The sequence below is a fragment of the Triticum aestivum genome, chromosome 4B, assembly GCF_018294505.1.
Source record: "Triticum aestivum cultivar Chinese Spring chromosome 4B, IWGSC CS RefSeq v2.1, whole genome shotgun sequence".
NCBI classification, from domain to species: Eukaryota; Viridiplantae; Streptophyta; class Magnoliopsida; order Poales; family Poaceae; genus Triticum; species Triticum aestivum.
Genome location: NC_057804.1, coordinates 454,013,272 through 454,035,600, shown reverse-complemented (window position 1 = coordinate 454,035,600; position 22,329 = coordinate 454,013,272). Strand labels below are relative to the sequence as shown.

The window sequence follows — 22,329 nt, the reverse complement described above, 5'->3', positions numbered from 1 at the left end:
GGTTCAACCAAGCCAATACACCGCTCTACCACCGTAAAATTCTCCGGGTACCCAGGTAATACTTCCTCCGTCTAGGTGTGTAAGTCATCTTACCAAAACCAAATATTCCCAAAACTCTTAGGCGCGGTGCATTAAATTCTACCTCGTTTCTTGTTTCTTGACATATCAACCAATAAGAGATGTGGGGTGTGCATGCTTTTAATGACATGAGACTACCAAACATGACATGCATTGGTTAGTTCATTGCATGCAATGCTATTAATTAGCAAATGGACATTAAGTACTCTCGTTTTCCCCTCCTCCTTGGTCACGGTGCACAACCTAAGATGACTTACTCATCTAGACGGAGGGAGTATTACTTTTCCCCGGTCGGTTAGCTGGTCGTGGGGATCAGTAGGGGAGCCCACTTCCCATTCCCGTCATATTCTAAAAAAAATCGAGTCTCGACCGGGATTAGTGCGTGGCAAGCGGCTGAGGCTGGTTGTAATGAGAGTATCATAGCTTGTATCATGCATGTCAACTAAGCAACTTTGATAAGGTGGCATAGAATTAAATGAAGTAAGAAAGGGTTGAGTATCATATCATGATACCGTATCATAATAAATGATATACTAGTATGTGTCATGCATGGCGATAAATAAAGTCATCTATGATACTGCCATATGATACTATGCATGAAGAAGGTAGTATCATACACTAGTATCATATGCATGATACTAACTTATGATACTATCGATTACAACCAGCCTGATGGATCTGCTCTGCGGCGATTCGTCGGAGGTGCTCGGCAATTACTGCTAGGTGCCGGCGGCCCACTCCCCGTTCTAACTCGGACGATGCGGTGAGCGGTCGGCGTGGTGGTCAGCGGGCAGGCCGGGAGGTGTGGTGCTCGGCGGCTGGCTTGATGTCAGCAGGCGGACCTCATGTGCCTGTCGCGGCGGCTCTGCGGTGTGTGTGTGCAGGTGCCGTACCAAGTCCAACGTATTTTTCCACGATCTTTTTTCTTTTTTGATTTTCTGACCGATCGAGTGTCTCGCGTTTTCTTCCCGCAATTGCAATTGTCCAGGCAGAAGACGGGGAAGAATCATCCTGGGAAGTGGGCAGTAACTTGCACGAACAAGGAGGCGTGGAAAGTGGGTGCTAACGGGGTGAAGCCCGTGCCGTCCCCCTGGCTGTGGAGTGTGGAGAGTGGCAGCAGCCATGGCCCGCCATTTGAGGTGCAGCTTGTGTTTCAGATCCGTTTCTGAGTGTGGTGCGTGGGTTTGAGTGTGTCTTCATGTGTGTAATACTCATCTGCCAATGGAGGAGTCCACGAGATAGCAACTGGCGCACGGGAATGTGAGCAATCCTGATCCTGTCGTTTAATTTCCTCTTCATTTTTGTTCGTTTCTGTTCCAATTAATTTCCACTGGAGGAAGCTGCAAGGGCGCAGGCGGGGAGCACACGGGAGTGCAAGTTCCAATCAATTTCCACTTTGTTTCTGTTCGCTGTGTTCTTCCAAATTTCCTTTTTTTTTTGAAGCAACAACGGGGGGATGTCTAATGCAACTTATTCCAAGCCGGTTCTTCCCAAATTGCTAAATCGGTGTTCGATTTCTGTGGAGTCTGCAGTCTGGATCGATCATAGACTGAATGTCCTACCCGAAGAGGTCATTTGAAGTTTACAGTATATGCTTGTTTGTGATTGTTTTTTCATAGGACCACTTTCTAATGCTCAGTCTGCTGTTTATTCCAGGCCATGCTGATATAGAGCAGTGTTTCCATACAATTCCTACGCTCTGTGACGTGGAAGCTCGGCTGCTACTAAATGACACTACTCTGTAACATATTGCCTGATAAATGACTTGAAAAACTAATTTGAAAAGTTACCGGAGAAATCCATGTAAAATATCGACTTGAGGGTACACGAAGTTGGGATGTAAGCCGATTTGGGGATGAGTACAAAGGTATATCATGGGTTGCTCATTCAGTCCTCTGAGGTCTCATCCCCCTTTTTGATCTGTAAATATTTGGTGACTTAAGTTTTTCATTTGCTTGACGCGGACAAGTTATCTGATGAGTTGAGAGGGATAATCCACTTTGTAATTACCAAATTCTATACATTATCTCCGGGGGTTACTCAGATTTTAGTTCCTAAATACGTCATAAAACTAATCAGGTATGCATTGAAAAGATTATAACTGCAATATACGAAAAGCTAAAAAAACTTACTCCCTCCTGAATTGGTGGAGGGAGTATGTTCCAATTGACAACATCTTTTCAAACCACTTGAACTGAATTGGTGCGGGTGAGTGGTCCAATTTAATGCTGATACATTTGCACTGAAGAGTACTGATGGAGTTTCGAATATTAGCCTGTGTCATTTTCATTTGAGAACCAAGCATTCTCCGTCAGTTTAGTGAAAGTAGCAGCTACTATGAGCTTAAACTGATCAAACAACTGTGGTTATACACATTTTTTTCTATGAAATATACTTCTGTTTAGGTATATAGATTCTCATTCTTTTATGTGCTTCCTTTGGTTATTTATATATTTATTATATTTCTCTCTTCGTATACTCCATTTTCTGTATCCTTTTTGATATACTAACGGAATATTTTCTGCTGTTTCAGGCACCAAATGCAAAACACTCAGCGCTGTACGGCTACTCTGGAACATTCGATCTGCTCACAATGATTTTCAATGCAGGAGAGAATTCAGTGTTACCTGCTGCTGTGGTGTCAATGTTGCAAGTCTGGTAGAACAATTTTTGGAGAACCCAGGCAAACTGAAAATCTCTGCTATGGTAAGATTGGAACAAAAAAAATCACGTTCCTTGTTGGATGAATATCAATATAGATAATGGTTCCTTCATGAGGCTACTAGTAATGGAGGATGGGCCTTTTGTAATCATGACCTTCATGGGACAATCTCGGATGCAGGTATGGATCTAGCACTCATTGTGTAGAAGCCATTGCGTGCTCCAGTCCATCCAGTTTGCATTAGGTTCTGGAATGGAAAGAGTGGTACTAGAAACAGGTGCCGACACACTGAAGCTATCTCTTTTCAGGGAAGTGAGGTTCACCCTTCTTGCTAGTTTTATTGGCTTGAAGATTGTGTCTTGTAAGTGTGTTTGTAATTGTGTTCCAGATTGCTTACCCATGGGTCCCTTATGGCAGTGGATGGTGTTGTGCTTTAGCATAGTGATGTAGCTGACACTGAAATCGGTATGGTGATCAGAAATTTAGTTATATGAACTAGGTAGTCCAAATGGTGAGTTCTCTAAAAAAGTTGTGTAAGCTTGGCGGTTATGGTAATGGGTAAGAATCAAGCATGTTGTCTGCACAAAATCAGTTATGTGGCACGATACACAAGCTAATACTTTGCTGATTCAGTTAAAGATGTACAAAGATTCCATGAATGTGTATTACCTCCTGATAGTATAGTTATTAAAGTAATTATGAAGTGTTGTGTTATTACATGAAAATTTGCTTACCTGGTTTGTAGGCAGCCAAAATGAGCGCAAAGTTTCAACTTTTTCGTTGATTAAAATGAGGTTGATTAGTCCACAAAGCAACTTGTTAGACAATTAGGCCACAAAATGATCAGATTAAATGTTGTAGATACAACATATATACATAGTTCACTTGGATGGTCGTTGTCACCTATTTCTTTTCAGGATACGACATTTATAACAGATTCACGGGAACCGTCCTTAACTATAAAATGGTCGGAAAGAAGCCACTATTTATTGCCATGAATTTACATGAATATTCTTTTTATCTTTCGGTGGTCAGGCAAGTGGGATTGTTTCCTGAGAAGTCAGAAAACAAACATTATGTATCTCACGGCACCTTTCATGCACCAATGCACCATAAAGTTACCTCACCCGCCGTTTTCCCCCTTGTTGGCGCATGAAACTGGTCCTTTTCCCACACCATAATACTACCTCATTGTTGCTTTGTCAATTTACTTTGCATGAGTCGTGCGCATGGGTTGTCCATGATTAATTTCTTCTTCCCGACTTTTTACCTTGACTGCCATAGGCATTCGTTTATAGCTTGTGCAGTTGTAAGCTGTATATTTCAACACGTGATTATTTTTGTACTTTTCCATTACTTGAATATCCAGTCTAGCATTGATAGATTGACATTTAGGTCCAAGAAAATTTATGGGCTCGTGATTTATTTCTATTGATTCTTGTGCCTTTAGGCATATTGATGGTGGTGGTCGTCTCAACAAGACAGTCAGTATAAGGCACTGGTTTGTTTCGTTATGCAACAACCGTTTTGCCTATGGCTTTCTCGTCCAAGATATCAAAAGTTGAGTCTACAAGTAATGAAGGCCTTGCGTTGGAGACTACATCATCTGATTGACGAATTCTGAACCATGGAGACAATTTCAGCAAGTTCAATCCATATATTCTTAAACCTGCTAGGTGTAATTGTATACACACACCAATAGGAGTCATCTGATATAGTGGACACTCTCTGTCAATGACTCGTTGGAAATTTACCAAACAATGTTCAGGTTGTCTTACTAAATACAGTACATGTTTTGTTCTATGCTACTCTCGTCCTTTTCAGCAAGGGACGTTGTTTCGTTTGTTGTTTTTTCTTTGCAAAGAGCTAGCTGTACATATATGTTACTCCATTCGTCTCAAAATAAGTGTCTTAACCTTAGTACAACTTTGTACTCCCTCCGTCTCATAATAAAAGAATGTTTTTGACACTAATGTAGAGTAAAAACCGCTCTTATATTATGGGACTGTTGAAAACGATTGTTTTGGCAATGCTTCACGATGTATTGATCGGTGCAAAGCGCACGTATATATGGAGTACAAAGTGGGTCACAACCTCAACTATACAAAGACTAGGAGGTGGGCCAGGCTATACAATATACATGCACAAACCATATATTCAACACCCCCCCACAGTCGAAGCGTCGCCGGAGACGCAAAGACTAGACCTGAACTCCTCAAAAACAGAAGTAGGCAGTCCTTTCGTCATGACGTCGGCGAACTGTTGCGCCGTCGGGACGTGGAGGACCCGGATGCGCCCAAGAGCCACCTACTCACGAACGAAGTGTATATCGAGCTCAATATGCTTCGTTCGACGATGATGGACCGGGTTGGCGGAGAGGTAAACGGCGGAGACGTTGTCGCAGTAGACGAGCGTAGCCTTGTGAACATCACAAAGCAACTCCTGGAGCAGCTGACGGAGCCAAGAGTATTCAGCAACGGCGTTAGCCACTGCTCGATACTCAGCCTCGGCACTCGAGCGGGAGACGGTGGGCTGTCGCTTGGAGGACCAAGAGATCAGGGACGGCCCAAGGTAGACACAGTACCCCGAGGTGGAGCGCCATGTGTCGGGGCAGCCAGCCCAGTCCGCATCAGAGTAGGCGAAGAGGTCGGTGGAGGCGGAGGCCGTCAACGTAAGTCCCAAGGACTGGGTGCCGCGTATGTATCGGAGGATACACTTCACCAGAGTCCAGTGAGAGTCGCGCGGAGCATGCATGTGAAGACAGACCTGCTGAACGGCATACTGCAAGTCGGGGCGCGTCAGGGTCAGGTACTGCAGGGCGCCCACAATGGAGCAGTAGAAGGCCGCATCGGATGCAGGCGAACCCTCCAAAGCGGAGACCTTGGCCTTGGTGTCGACTGGCGTGGGAGCAGGCTTGTAGTTAAGCATGCCAGCTCGGTCGAGAAGCTCATGGGCATAGCGCTGCTGATGCAGGAAGAACCATCTGGCCGTCGAACCACCTCAATGCCAAGGAAATAATGCAGAGGACCCAAATCCTTCAAGGCAAACTCATCACGAAGACGAGCAGTAAGCCGTTGGAGGAGCACGACAGTGGATGCCGTCAGTATGATGTCGTCGACGTACAGCAGCAAGTAGGCCGTGTCAACTCCGTGATGATGCACGAAGAGGGACGCATCAGAGCGAGTCGATGTAAATCCGAGGGTCTGTAGGAAGGCAGCGATGCGCTGGTACCAGGCTTGAGGTGCCTGCTTCAGCCCGTAGAGAGAACGGGAGAGCAAGCATACATGATCTGGATGCGTGGCATCGACGAAGCCGGTGGGCTGCTCACAGAACACCTGCTCAGCCAGGTGGCCGTGCAAGAAGGCATTGGACACGTCCAACTGATGCACAGGCCATGCTCGGGACACGGCGAGCTGGAGTATGGCGCGGATCATGCCCGGTTTAACAACCGGGGCAAAAGTGTCGGTGAAGTCCACGCCCGCACGTTGCCGAAAACCCTGAACCACCCAGCAAGCTTTATAGCGCTCGAGAGTGCCATCCGGACGAGTCTTGTGCCGAAAGACCCACTTGCCCGTGATAATGTTGGCACGAGGCGGCCGAGGGACGAGCTGCCAGGTACGGTTCCGCTGGAGCGCATCGAACTCTTCCTGCATCGCAGCGAGCCAATGAGGATCCCGAAGGGCGGCTCGAGCTGACGATGGGAGAGGAGACGGCTCAGAGGCGGAAGCAGCGAGAAGATACTCGTCGCTGGGGTACCGTGTGCTCGGACGAAGGGTGCCAGCCCGAGAGCGAGTCATCGGGCGGGGCAGCGGGTCCGGAGGGGAGGCGGGCGAGGACGAAGACGAGCCCACCTCCGATGGGACCGTCGCGGGCGAGGCCTCCATGGACGAGGCCGTCGGCGAGGCGGTGGGCGAGGCCGCCCGTGAAGCGGCGGGCGAGGCCGCCTGCATGGCGGCGGACGAGGCCGCCAGCTGGGTCGAGGCCGGGGACGCCGTGGGCGTCGCGGGCGTCGAGGGAGGTGCAGCCCCTAGGGCGGCCAAACGGGGAGAGACTCGACCCGTGGCGCAGGGGGCACCCTCAAAGCCGGGAGGCGGCCCAAGAGAGGCACGTGGGCGGCCATCACCGGGAGCGGGCAAGGCCGCATCATCCGAAGGTACCTGCTGGAACGGAAAAACCATCTCATCAAAGTAAACGTGTCGTGAAGTGATCACCCGATGGGAGATAGGATCATAGCAGCGGTAGCCTTTGGTGTTAGGAGGATAGCCGAGAAAGATGCAGGCCACAGACCTAGGTGCGAGCTTATGAGGAGCGGTGGAAGCGATGCTGGGGTAGCACAGGCAACCGAAGATGCGGAGCTCAGCATAGGAGGGTGGCGTGCCAAACAAGAGGTGATGAGGTGTGAAATTCCCGCGAGTGCGACATGGACGAATGTTAATGAGTAGTGATGCGGTGGCAAGCGCGTCGGGCCAAAAACATGGTGGCACATTGGCGTGAAAGAGGAGGGTGCGAACGCAGTCATTGAGAGTGCGTAGCACGCGCTCTGCGCGGCCGTTTTGTTGCGAAGTGTACGGGCAAGTGAGACGAAAGATCGTGCCGTGTGTGGCGAGAAGGTTGCGGATCGCAAGGTTATCGAACTCCTTCCCGTTGTCTGTTTGCAATGCATGAATGGGACGTCCAAACTGCATGGAGACATAGGAGTAGAAGGCGGTGAGAGTGGTAACAGAGTCCGACTTTCGCCGCAACGGGAAGGTCCACACATAGTGCGAAAAATCATCAAGTATGACAAGATAATAAAGATAGCCCGTGTTACTTGCAATAGGAGAGGTCCAGACATCACTATGAATTAACTCAAATGGGTATGATACGACATGCGAGGAATTGCTAAAAGGAAGACGAACATGTTTGCCGAGGCGACAAGCATGACAAGTGTGATCGTCGATTTTATTACACGTGAATGAAAAACTTCGAAGAATATGACAAAGGGTGGCGATGTTGGGATGACCGAGACGAGCGTGCCAAAGGTCCACTCCGGCGGAAAGCGCCATGGGTGCAGCAACGGATGAGGTAGGTGAGTGGACCGGGTAGAGCTCGTCGGGGCTGTCACATCGGTGGAGCACCATCCGGGTATGGGAATCCTTGACAGAAAAGCCAAACATGTCAAATTCAACGGTAATAGGATTTTCACGTGTAAGAGAACGAACGAAAACAAGATTTTTAATGATGTCAGGAGAAACAAGCACATTAGAAAGATAAAATGGCATGGAGTTAGAAGGAAAAGCAGCATGGCCGACATGAGTAATGGGCATGGAAGAACCGTCACCCACGGTAATGCGAGCAGCGGTGTGAACGGGGTGAGCGGCAAGAAGGTTACCGGGGTTGGCGGCCATGTGAGCCGTGGCTCCGGTGTCCATATACCAGTCGCCACCGCCAGTGTACTGCTGCGGCATGGGGGCGGTGTGGAGAGCCGCTAGGAGCGCGGCATCCCAAGGCGCCGGCGGGAGGACCGGGGCAGACGGCGCCGGCTGAGGCGGTGGCACCACATACCAATAGCCCGAGGGGCCGTAGAGTGGCGCGGGCTGGTACGCTTGAGGGGACGCGTACAGGGCCTGATGAGGATCCGAGCGGGCGCCCAAAGGAACTGGGGACGGGGGCACGCGGTATAGGCATGGAGTACGCGTGCACAACCCCCGTCCAAGTGTTCTAGCCGGCCTGCCAGGGCGCCGGCGGCAGCGGGTGCTGCGGCTGGCGGGGCGCCCCGCCGTGGGCAGCGGGCTACTGCGGCTGCTGCTGCTTGCGGCCTCTGTGACCGCGACACCCGCCCCGGCGCTGCTGCTGCTCGGCGGGGGGCGGAGAGGCCTGCGGCGGCGCCGAGTAGGGAAACCCGGGCGGCGGCGGCGCCTGGAAGGGGCCCGGGGTGGGCCACGGCGGCGCGGCCGGGGCGGTGGGCGGTGCACCGCCACGGGTACCGGCGGTGAGGGCCGTGTGGGTGGCCCGGGTGTGTGACATCCGCATCCGCCGCTCCTGCAGCTTCAGGTACGCGACGATCTTGGGGAAGGTCGGGTTGGTGATGAGGGGGATGTTGGAGGCGGCGTTCCCGAAGTCATCGTTCAGGCCGGCGATGAGGGTGTTGAGGAGAAGCTCATCGGAGACCTTCTCGCTGAGGTCACGGAGCTCGTCAACAAGCTTCTTGAGGCGCATGCAACAATCGTCAACGGACGACTCACTGCTGGCACCCAAAAAACTCACCGTGCAAGAAGACCTTGCGTTGGAGCGCGTTGTCGGTGAAGCGGCCGTTGAGTTTGGTCCAAACGGCGTGAGCGTCATCGTCGGCGGAGACCACCGTGTGGAAGAGATCCTTCGAGATGGTGGTGTAGAACCAACGGATGAGAGTGGCATCGATGGCCGTCCACTCCTCATCGTCCTCCATGAAACGGGAGTCCACGGAGCCATCGATGTGATCCCGGAGATTGTACTCACGGAACACGAGGGAGAAGTACGTCTTCCAGGCATAGTACATGGAGGTGAGGTGGTCGAGGACGACGGGAACCCGGGCGAGGATGTTGAGATCGCGGATGAGGACGGGATCGGGACCTTTGAACGGGTTGGTGCGACGGCTACGGGAGGTACCGGTGGAACCGGGGGAGGCCATGGCCGAAAGGGGGCGGTGTGGCGGCGCGGCAGGGAGGAGGGCGGCGCGGCTTGGGGGCGGTGCGGCAAGGAAGAGGGCGGCGCGGCTTGGGGGCGGGGTGGCGGTGGCTGGCGGAAGCGCGGGCGGTGGCGGCAGACTAGGGCGGCGGCGCGGCGGCGTAGGTTCGCGGCGGCGCGGCGGCGACACGAGGTGGCGGCGGCGGCGGGTGGCGGCGGCGGCGGCGGCACGGGTTAGGGTTAGAATCGTAGGTATGATACCATGTTGAAAACGATTGTTTTGGCAATGCTTCACGATGTATTGATCGGTGCAAAGCGCACGTATATATGGAATACAAAGTGGGCCACAACTTCAACTATACAAAGACTAGGAGGTGGGCCAGGCTATACAATATACATGCACAAACCATATATTCAACAGGGACGGAGGGAGTATTAAGTTAACTTATTTTGGGACGGAGGGAGTATTGTTGTAGAGAAAAGACAGAAGCGGTATATTTGTCAAGCAAGCATGCAGTTCTTCTGTGACTAGTAATGTTTTGAAATAACATTCAGGAAGGAACCAATGCATGACTACTGACATTAAGCCTATGATTATGCGGCATGATTGCTTAAGTTGGTAGTACGTAATTAGCGGACATGTAACAATGAAATTTATTAAATTATGTAGTTAACAGGGACGTCAAAACAGTGTTATTCATTACATGTTGTAATTATCAGCCACTTCAAAAACATTGGATTTATTCACCCACAAAAAAAACATTGGATTTGTTCTTACCTAGCTCACTTTCTTTCCTGTATGTGTGAATGTTGAAAAAAGACCTCTGTAATCTTTCTCTCTTTTAACTTAAAGGACTCTGTAATCTTACGCTGGCTAGTGTGATGGGGAGGTAATCTTACGACTCCATTGTTTCCTACGTCAAAAAGTGGCGCACATTCCTGCAGGGAAGGTAATCTTACGTCTCTGCAAAGTTTCTTACGGCTGAGCAATGTGTGGCGTGACGAATAGCATGACCCCCCCTCCCACACACACACACACACACACACACACACACATATATATATATATATATATTTATATATATATATATATATATATATATATATATATATATATATATATATATATATATATATCAGGATCTTTCTAATACATAGTGCTTGTCAAAGGATAAAGTGTAAAAAGGAGGGGTGAAGATCACCATGACTCTTGTATAAGGGTAGAAGGTAAAAACAAAAGATAGACCATTCGTAGAGGGAAGCAGAGGTTGTCATGCGTTTTATGGTTGGGTGCACAAAATCTTAATGCAAAAGAACATCACTTTATATTGCCACTTGTGATAGGGACCTTTATTATGCAGTTCGTCGCTTTTATTTCTTCCATATCACAAGCTCGTATAAAGCTTATTTTCTTCACACTAATAGATCACACATATTTAGAGAGTAATTTTTATTGCTTGCACCGATGACAACTTACTTGAAGGATCTTTCTCAATCCATAGGTAGGTATGGTGGACTCTCATGGCAAAACTGGGTTTAGGGATGTTTGGAAGCACAAGTAATATCTCTACTTGGTGCAAAGAATTTGGCTAGCATGAGGGGGAAAGGCAAGCTCAACATGTTGGATGATCCATGACAATATAATTTATTCGGATACAAGAAAACATATCCCATTACGTTGTCTTCTTTGTCCAACATCAACTTTTTAGCATGTCATATTTTAATGAATGCTCACAATCATAATAGATGTCCAAGATAGTATATTTATATGTGAAAACCTCTCTGTATTTATTACTTCCTATTAATTCCAACGATGACCAAAACTATGTTTGTCAACTCTCAACAATTTTTATTCATCATACCATTTATATGTGAAGTCATTACTCTCCATAAGATCAATATGATCTTTTTATTTCCTTTTATTCTTTTCTTTTTATTCCCTCAAGATCATAGCAAGAAAGCAAAGCCCTCAACTCAAAACCACTCTTTATTATATATAGCTCAAGGACTCGATTACATAGATAGGGATCAAAACAAAACTCGAAGCTAGATCATACTAAAACTTTATTCTACTAGATCAAGATATAACCAAAAGGATTGAACTAGGAAAAATGATAAAGATAGAAGTGCGATGGTGATACGATACCGGGGCACCTCCCCCAAGCTTGGCAGTTGCCAAGGGGAGTGCCCATACCCATGTATTTATGTCTCTTTCTTCGGAGGTGGTGATGATGGAGTTGTTGATGATCTAGGCTTGCCGTCCGTCTTCCAAGGCATAGGCTCACCATCATAGAAGGATGAACGAGTCTCTGGGATCCTTAAATTTGCATCCAAACTCATCCTCTTGAATCTCATACTCACAATTTTGTTTTTGCAGGTCATAGATCTAGGATTGGAGGTGCTCGATTTTCTTGTAAAGTTTGAAGATGGTCTCCCCAATGTTCTTGGCATCCAGCTTGTGGTTGTTCGTGAACTCCGCGATCATCATGTGGTTGGCATTGAGCCCACGTTCCACCATCCCTTGTCATTTGAAAACTTGTTGCTCCATTGCTTCAAGTCTTGTCTCCACGCTTCCGGCCCTCCTCGGTCCCTCAACATCGTGGATGCGCAACACCCCCTCACGCATCTCAATGGTTTGCGGGTGTTGCAGCACCTCCGCGAGGTAAGGGTTGATGACCTTCTTGAAAAACTTGTCCTTGAGGGCGCTTGGAGACGTCATGGTGATCTAGATCTGTCAGAAAAACAGCTCGAAACAAAAGCAAAGGATTTTACCGTGGTACGGTGGTCAAAACCTTCGGGAGATTATATAATGAATTTTTACCGACCAAAAGAAGTATCGTGCAAGAAAACAGAGTCCGGAGGGCACACGAGGTGGCCATGAGGCAGGGGGCGCACCCAGGGGGTAGGGTGCGCTCTCCACCCTCGTGGATGCCCCGTGTCTCTTTCGGACTACTTTTAGTTTTCCTAATTTTTTAAATATTCCAAAATGGAGAAAAATTGCTATTTGAACAGTTTTGGAGTCGGTTTACTTACCGTACCTCATACCTATACCTTTTCGGAGTCTGAAACATTCTGGAAAGTGTCTCTTATGTACTCCTCCGGGTTACGGTGTCAGTAACATTGGTTTCAACATTTATGGGATTACCTGAGATATAATGTTTGATTCTTTGACCGTTCACCACCTTCGGATTTGTGCCTTCGGCGTCGTTGATTTTGATGCACCAGAACGATGGACCTCCTCGATAATGTAAGGACCTTCCCATTTAGAGAGAAGTTTTCCTGCAAAAAATCTTAAACGAGAGTTGTATAGAAAAACATAATCACCTACATTAAACTCACGCTTTTGTATCCTCTTGTCATACCATCATTTAACTTTTTCTTTAAACAATTTGGCATTCTCATAGGCCTAGGTTCTCCATTCATCAAGTGAGCTAATGTCAAATAGCCTCTTCTCACCAGCAAGTTTGAAATCATAATTGAGCTCTTTAATAGCCCAATATGCCTTATGTTCTAGTTCGAGAGGTAAGTGACATGCTTTTCCATAAACCATTTTATACGGAGACATACCCATAGGATTTTTATATGCAGTTCTATAGGCCCATAATGCATCATGAAGTTTCTTGGACCAATTCTTTCTAGATCTATTAACAGTCTTTTGCAAAATCAATTTAATCTCTCTATTACTCAATTCTACTTGACCACTAGACTGTGGATGGTATGGAGATGCAATTCTATGATTAATATCATACTTAGCAAGCATTTTACGAAAAGCACCATGTATAAAATATGAACCACCATCAGTCATTAAATATCTAGGGACTCCAAACCTCGAAAAAATATTTAAGCATCTTAATAGAGGTGTTATGATCAGCACTACTAGTTGGAATAGCTTCTACCCACTTAGTAACGTAATCAACATCAACTAAAATATGTGTATACTCATTAGAGGATGGAAAAGGTCCCATATAATCAAAGTCCCAAACATCAAATGGTTCAATAACAAGTGAATGATTCATAGGCATTTCTTGACGTTTACTAATATTACCAATTCTTTGACATTCATCACAAGACAAGACAAACTTACGGGCATCTTTGAAAAGAGTAGGCCAATAAAAACCGGATTGCAATACCTTATGTGGAGTTCTATCTCCAGTGTGGTGTCCTCCGTAAGCCTTGCAGTGACATTGCGTAGGATCTATTCCTGTTCATGCTCAAGTACACAACGTCTAATAACACCATCTACTCCTTCTTTATAAAGGTGTGGGTCATCCCAAAAGTAATGTCTTAAATCGGAGAAAACCTTTTTCTTTTCCTGGTATGTGAAACTGATAACCCACAGTAGTATCACGCACAGAAGTAGTTTCATCATGCATAGCAGAAGTGGCATCATCAATAACATGCGACATATCAGAATTAATAGCAGTAGCAGGTTTAGGTGTCGCAAGCCTACTAATAACGGAAGGAGAATCTAGTGCAGAGCTAGATGGCAATTCCTTACCTCCCCTCGTAGTTGAGGGCAAAATCTTGGTTTTAGCATCTTTCAAGTTCTTCATAGTGATCAACAGATATAAATCACAAGTGACTCAGAGAATAGAGCTATGCTCCCCGGCAACGGCGCCATAAATTAGTCTTGATAACCCACAAGTATAGGGGATCGCAACAGCTTTCGAGGGTAGAGTATTCAACCCAAATTTATTGATTCGACACAAGGGGAGCCAAAGAATATTCTTGAGTATTAGCAGTTGAGTTGTCAATTCAACCACACCTGGATAACTTAGTATCTGCAGCAAAGTGTTTAGTAGCAAAAGTGGTATGATAATAATGGTAACGGTAGCAAAAGTAAAGATACATGTTTTTGGGTTTTTGTAGTAGTTGTAACAGTAGCAACGGAAAAGTAAATAAGCGAAGAACAATATATGAAAAGCTCGTAGGCAATGGATCAATGATGGATAATTATGCTGGATGCGATTCCTCATGCAATAGTTATAACATAGGGTGATATAGAACTAGCTCCAATTCATCAATGTAATGTAGGCATGTATTCCGTAAATAGTCATACGTGCTTATGGAAAAGAACTTGTATGACATCTTTTGTCCTACCCTCCCGTGGAAGCGGGGTACTAGCGGAAACTAAGGGATATTAAGGCCTCCTTTTAATAGAGAACCAGAACAAAGCTTTAGCACATAGTGAATACATGAACTCCTCAAACTACGGTCATCACCGAGAAGTATCCCGATTATTGTCACTTCGGGGTTGTCGGATCATAACACATAATAGGTGACTATAGACTTGCAAGATAGGATCAAGAACACACATATATTCATGAAAACATAATAGGTTCAGATTTGGAACCATGGCACTCGGGCCCTAGTGACAAGCATTAAGCATAGCAAAGTCATAGCAACATCAATCTCAGAACATAGTGGATACTAGGGATCAAACCCTAACAAAACTAATTTGATTACATGGTAAATCTCATCCAACCCATCACCGTCCAGCAAGCCTACGGTGGAATTACTCACGCACAGCGGTGAGCATCATGAAATTGGTGATGGATGATGGTTGATGATGACGACGGCGACGAATCCCCCTCTTCGGAGCCCCAAACGGACTCCAGATTAGCCCTCCCGAGAGAGATTAGGGCTTGGCGGCGGCTCCGTGTCGTAAAACGCGATGAAACTTTCTCTCTGATTTTTTTTCTCCCCGAACGTGAATATATGGAGTTGGAGTTGACGTCGGTGGAGGTCCAGGGGGCCCACGAGATAGGAGGCCGTGCCCTAGGGGGGGCCTGTCTCGTGGACAGGCTGTGGGCCCCCTAGCATTAATTCTTTCGCCAAAAATTCTTATTAAATCCAAAAAGTGCCTCCGTGGATTTCCAGGACATTGCGAGAACTTTTATTTTCTGCACATAAAACAACATCATGGTAGTTCTGCTGAAAACAGCGTCCGCCCGGGTTAGTTTCATTCAAATCATGCAAGTTAGAGTCCAAAACAAGGGCAAAAGTGTTTGGAAAAGTAGATACATTGGAGACGTATCAACTCCCCCAAGCTTAAACCTTTGCTTGTCCTCAAGCAATTCAGTTGATAAACTGAAAGTGATAAAGAAAAACTTTTACAAACTCTATTTGCTCTTATTGTTGTAACATGAAAAGTTAGCATTCAAGTTTCAGCAAATATTATGAACTAACCATACTCACAATAACACACAAGTCTCAAAATTACTCATATCAATATGATAATCAGCTAGCAAGCCATAATAATAAAACTCGGATGATAACACTTTCTCAAAATAATCATAACATGATATAACGAAATGGTATCTCGCTAGCCCTTTCTGAGACCGCAAAACATAAATGCAGAGCACCTTTAAAGATCAAGGACTGACTAAACATTGTAATTCATGATAAAAGAGATCCAGTCAAGTCATACCCAATATAAACCAATAATAATGAATGCAAATGACAGCATGCTCTCAAGCGGGTGCTTTTAATAAGAAGGATGATGACTCAACATAAAAGTAAATAGATAGGCCCTTCGCAGAGGGAAGCAGGGATTTGTAGAGGTGCCAGAGCTCGATTTTAAAATAGAGATTGAATAACATTTTGAGCGGCATAGTTTCACTGTCTACGCAACAACTATGAGATGGCTGTATCTTCCATACTACATGCATTATAGGCAGTTCCCAAACAGAATGGTAAAGGTTTATACTCCCCCAACCACCAACAAGCATCAATCCATGGCTTGCTAGAAACAACTAGTGCCTCCAACATACAACAGCCCTGGGGGAGTTTTGTTTAATTATTTTGATTTTCTTTGATCTTTTTGGATCATGGGACTGGGCATCCCGGTTACCGGCCCTTTCTCATGAGTGAGGAGCGGAGTCCACTCCTCTTGAGAATAACCCACCTGGCATGGAAGATATAGGCAACCCTAGTTGAAACATGAGCTGCTCGAGTATACAAAAGAGAATTTCATTTGAAGGTTTGGAGCTTGGCACATACAAATTTACTTGGAATGGCAGGTAAATACCGCATATAGGTAGGTATGGTGGACTCATATGGAACAATTTTGGGGTTTAAGGAGTTTGGATGCACAAGCAGTATTCCCGCTTAGTACAGGTAAAGGCTAGCAAAAGACTGGGAAGCGACCAACTGAGAGAGTGACAACAGTTGTAAACATGCATTAAAATTAATTTACACCGAATACAAACATGAGTAGGATATAATACACCATGAACATAAATATCATGAAGGCTATGTTGATTTGATTCAACTACATGCGTGAACATGTGCCAAGTCGAGTCACTCAATTCATTCAAAGGAGGATACCATCCCATCATACCACATCATAATCATTCTAATAGCATGTTGGCACGCAAGGTAAACCATTATAACTCATAGCAAATCAAGCATGACACAAGCAACTATAATCTCTAAATGTCATTGGAAATATGTTTACTTCACAATAGCTGACTCAGGAACGATGAATCATCATATTTACAAAAACAAGAGAGGTCGAGTTCATACCAGCTTTTCTCATCCCAATAAGTCCATCATATATCATCATTATTGCCTTTCACTTGCACGACCGAACAATGTGTATAATAATAAGAGTGCACGTGCATTGGACTAAGCTGGAATCTGCAAGCATTCAACTCAAGAGAGAAGACAAGTAATATGGGCTCTAATTTAAATAAAAAATCATGCATATAAGAGCCTCTAAGCATTTTCAATATAGTCTTCTCGACCCCCAAAGGAAAGAAAAAAAAGAAAAAGAAAACTATTTACACGGGAAAGCTCCCAACAAGTAAGAAGAAGAACTAGAAATCTTTTTGGGTTTTCATTTTAATACAAGCATAGAATTTAAACTAACTAATTTTTTTTGGTTTTTCTTAAGTTTATCAAACACACCAGAAGAAAGCTAGAAAAAGAAATTTAAAGTAGCATGGGTAATACAATGAAAGAGTATGAGCACCGATGACTAGTGTGTGAACATGAATGTAAAGTCGGTGAGAAATACGTACTCCCCCAAGCTTAGGCTTTTGGCCTAAGCTGGTCTAATACCAAGGACCGCCGCTACTCTCCCCGGTGTAATGGGAGGTGAAATCAGCATACCATTGGCTGGTCATCTCCGGATCCCACTGGACAGATAATGCATGATAAGGGTCCAGTTCAGGTTCCGGCTCAGGTTCTGGTTCTGGAGTAAAAGCTTGGGCTAGATGGTTGTTCACCGCTTTCGACGTGACAAGATGATTTTCTGCAAGCAAATCAAACAACAGAGGCGCAGGCAAAATAATAATCTCAATGTGTTTCTTATTAAATCTAAGTTTATACAAGAGCATCTTTTCTTTGTTGTCAACAATAAACTTGTGTGCTACCATGCTCTTGTAATCTAAAATATGAGGATGCAATTTTATCTCATCCTCCTCATGGTGCCTAATGGGTATCTGAAAATGTTCAGCAAGACGTGCAACATAGATACCTCCAAATATGGGGCCTTTTGTACGATTCAGGGCTAGCCGTTTAGCAACGACGGCACCCATACTAAAAGTGTTGTCTCCCAGCAAAGCATGTTGAAGAATAATAATATCTGGAACGCTCAAATTTCCACTATTTCCATGACCAATCAAGCATCTACTAGCAAATATGGCAAAGTAGCGTAAAACAGGAAAGTGTATGCTAGAGACTTTTGCCTCAGAGCCCTTCTTTGGCTCTTCCACAACAATAGTTTTAACGAAGCCACCCACATCTTCACGATGGGGTTCCTCTAATTCTCCCTCATAAGGTATCCTACATACCGCACAAAAATGACGTAAAGACATTTCTTTGAATTCATCATATAAATGAAATGATACTGCAGGCGGTGACTTCTTAGGATAAAAATAAAAGTTTTGCACGAAAGTATTGGTAAGTAAGAGATACTGATCGGTTCGGTCGTTGATGAAACCGGTGAGGCCTGCAGTCTCGACTAAAGCATAAAAGTCTTCATGAATTCCGGCTTCTTTCAAGAAATCCTCACATGGCCATTCACACGACCATACTTCCGCTAAGCGAGGAAGATTATACTTGGCCTTTTCCTTCTCTTGGCTTGTTTTTCCTCAGAGCTTTTGCTAGAAGAGCCTTTAAAGAGCCTCCTTAACATTTTCTGAATTTTTTTTGAAATTTTAGTAACTTCAAAATAAAAGTGAATAAAACTAAATAAGATTGATAGCAACTACTCCTACAAGTGCCTAGAGCCTATATCATGCATTGGAATTGCTTGGGACCTCAAAAATTTAACATGCAAGCTCAAGAACATGGTCACCTATGCAACAAAAATTCGCAATGAATAAAGCACTAGAACAAAAACTAATTGGACCAATGGAGGAGTCACATACCAAGCAACAATCTCCCAAAGCAATTTTATGAATGGAGCTAAGAGATCGAAAATCGCAGCAAAACGAGCTAGAACTCGTGCTTGAGCTGGATGGGGTTTTTTTGGGTAGAAGATGAAGTGTGTGGGTGCTGGCATAAGTGGAGGGGATCCACCAGGGGCCCACGAGATAGGGGGGCGCGCCCTACTAGGGGGCCCTCCTCTCTCGTGGCCTGGTGTTTGCCCCTCCTGCAGTGTTTTCAGTGCCTAAAATCCTCAAATATTCCAGAAAAAATCATACTAAATTTGCAGGGCATTTGGAGCACTTTTATTTTCGGACTATTTTTTAATGCATGGATAATTTAGAAAACAGACAGATAATACTATTTTTGCTTTATTTATTCTAAATAACAGAAAGTAAAAGAGGGTACAGAAGGTTGTGCCTTCTAGTTTCATCCATCTCGTGATCATCAAAATGAATCCATTAACAAGGTTGATCAAGTCTTGTTAACAAACTCATTCCGAATAACACGGAACTGGAGAAATTTCGAATAACACTAAGTTACCTCAACGGGGATATGAAAATCCCCAACAATAAGAATATCATACTTTTTCTTGACAGTAGGGAGAGGAAATTCAAAATATCCAAAAATGATAGTTGGAACTTTTTCAATAGAATTGATGCTATGAACTTGAGATTGTTTCCTCGGAAAGTGTACCGTATGCTCATTACCATTAACATGAAAAGTGACATTGCCTTTGTTGCAATCAATAATAGCCCCTGCAGTATTAAGAAAAGGTCTACCAAGGATAATAGACATACTATCGTCCTCGGGAATATCAAGAATAACAAAGTCCATTAAGATGGTGACATTTGCAACCACAACAGGCACATCCTCACAAATACCGACAGGTATAGCGGTTGATTTATCAGCCATTTGCAAAGATATTTCAGTAGGTGTCAACTTATTCAATTCAAGTCTACGATATAAAGAGAGAGGCATAATGAAAGTGCTAGTTATCGACTAGAGGGGGGATGAATAGGCGATTTTTATCAATGTCTTCAAAACGTGGAAGTTTCGAAGACAAACAATAGAAATGACCTAATTGATATGCAGCGGAAGATAAACTACAACAAGCAAGCCATAGTCAAGTATGCAATAATGTGAGAGTACAAAGACTAATAGCAACTTGGTAGTAAGGATCAGGATGGAAGATAGTATGAACCCAATCGACGATAGCAGTCAAGCAATGAAGTCAATCAGGTATGACAAACAGGCAATGACTTCACGAAGACAAACTTAAGGTAAGGGGGGTTAGAGGATAGAACAAGTCACTTGTTGAAGACACAGGATTTGTTGGACCAGTTCTAGTTGCTGTGACAACTGTACATCTAGTTAGGGAGGCTGAGATTCAACTCAGAAGACCGCATCTTCACCTTATTCCCCTTGAGCTAAGGACACACATTCCTCGCCCAATCACTCTGGTAAGTCTTCAAGGTAGACTTCCGAACCTTCACAGACTTCGTTCACCAGCGATCCACAATGATTCTTGGATGCTCAGAACGCGACGCCTATCCGGCTGGAGGATACACAGTCCTCAAGTGTAATAAGTTTTCAAGTCACACAGACAGAAAGACTTCAGTGATGCCTAACACTCTTTGGCTCTGGGTGTTTGGGCTTTGTCCTCACAAGGATTTCTCTCTCTCAAAGGCTTCGAGGTGGGTTGCTCTCAAACAACAAAAGACGTAAACTAACTCTGTGCAGACACCAATTTATGGTGTAGGGGGTGGGCTATTTATAGCCACAAGGCAACCCGACCTGATATGTTCGAAATGACCCTAGGTCACTAAGGAACTGACACATGTTCCAACGGTCAGATTTCAAACACACACGACAACTTTACTTGGGCTACAAGCAAAGCTGACTCATCCAGCTCTGGATAAGATTTGCTCTCATTGTCTTCGCTCGAAGACATAGGATTTGGGTTGAGCATCACTTCAGTCATTCTGACTTTGTTCACTTGGACCCCACTTAACAGTACGGTGGTTCCTATGACTCAACAAAGAAGAAAAGGAAACAACAAAACAACACAGTCTTAATGCTCCATAGTCTTCACTCATTGTCTTCTCATGTCATAGTCTTCAATGTGAATATCTTCACATACCACCATTGTCGTCAATGTCTTCATACATTTTTAGGGGTCATCTCTGGTAGGTAAACCGAATCAATGAGGGACACTACCTGCGTTATCCTGCAATTCTCACAAACGCATTAGTCCCTCAACCAACTTTGTCGTCAATACTCCAAAACCAACTAGGGGTGGCACTAGATGCACTTACAATCTCCCCCTTTTTGGCGATTGATGACAAACTGGTTGAAGTTTTCAACGGGAATGAAGTATGTGAAATTGTAAAGGATAGGGTATTGTCTTCATAAGTGGCAAGGGCTCCCCCTGAAGATGTGCATATAAGTAATTTGCTTTTGGAATGCAAATGCACATGGCAAGTTGTACTTGTGGAGATCCTCTTCAACTTATGAAGATAATTCATCATGCATGAAATGATATAACTAAGAGAATGACATGCATAATGGAAAATGGAAGTCTACAGAATGATCTAAGTGCGGAATGATCTAAGTGCGGAAGTTATCATCGCACATGAAAGAGCAAATAAGTAGCAGACGACCATCGAGTTTAAGTGTTACAACTCAACGAACAAAATGTATCAAAAGCAAGAGTTGTAACCACTAGGCAAAATATAAAGCAGCCGCCCATATGAACCCGCTTGAAGACTATCAAACTCAGATGCTTCTCCCCCTTTTGTCAGTAATGACCAAAAAGGTTTGAAGACATAGAGCATCTACTCGTCCTCATGAGGAGTAGGTGAAGCAGCAGGGTTGTCGTTGTTGGTTGGCGGTGCAGATGAACTTGGTGCAGTGTTGATGCATGCAGAAGTAGGGGGTGGTGAAGTAGCATCGTCTTCATCATCGATCACGTTGGCATTCACAGTTGCCGTGGAGGAAGAATAGTCAGAGTCTTCAAGGGATGGAGTTCGACGTAGGACAACATTCCGTGGAGGAGTGGAGTCAAACTTGAATCTTTCAGTGAAGCCATCGTCTTAAAGATCTGCTTCAGCACTGAGCAATATCAAACTCTTCCATGATTGCCGACAGGTTTCGTGAGTGACAAATGCATTCTTGGTGGCAATATTTCGAATGCGATTTACGTCCACCAAGAGGCTTTGCATCTGTCGCTTGAGCCAAAAGTGATGCTTGTCTTGTTTCTGATGCAGTGCCACAAGAAGTTCTCGGTCATTTAGGACCCGAGAGCGCTTCTTTGGCCTTTGAGCAATTGTGCTCTCTGTAGCTTCAGTTGGTGCATGATGAGGTAGACGAGTGTTTCCAGCCATCGGATAGACACGAGTTACAGCTTGGACTCCTTCCATAGGCTGAGTGAAGCTTTGGTGGTCAGCATTTTGAAGACAAAGAGGCTTCTTGGCAGGCTCAGGGTATATGGCTTCAACTGACATATCAACCTCTAGTAGAAAGATCACATGATTGCGAGCAGAGGGCTGATAGTTGATAGAAGAGTG

The 22,329-nt window shown here is 45.0% G+C and overlaps 1 long non-coding RNA gene across 2 annotated transcripts; it reads left to right on the top strand.

Moving 5' to 3' along the window:
• The first annotated feature begins 753 nt into the window (after positions 1–753).
• LOC123094973 (uncharacterized) lies at positions 754–4,439 on the top strand. 2 transcript variants are annotated; one of them, XR_006446062.1, is made up of 5 exons: positions 754–962; positions 1,067–1,648; positions 1,735–1,945; positions 2,612–2,784; positions 4,191–4,439. It is a non-coding gene; the product is annotated as an uncharacterized lncRNA (long non-coding RNA). The 2 variants fall into 2 exon arrangements; XR_006446061.1 differs by having other exon boundaries at positions 2,921–4,439.
• Positions 4,440–22,329: the final 17,890 nt, after the last annotated feature.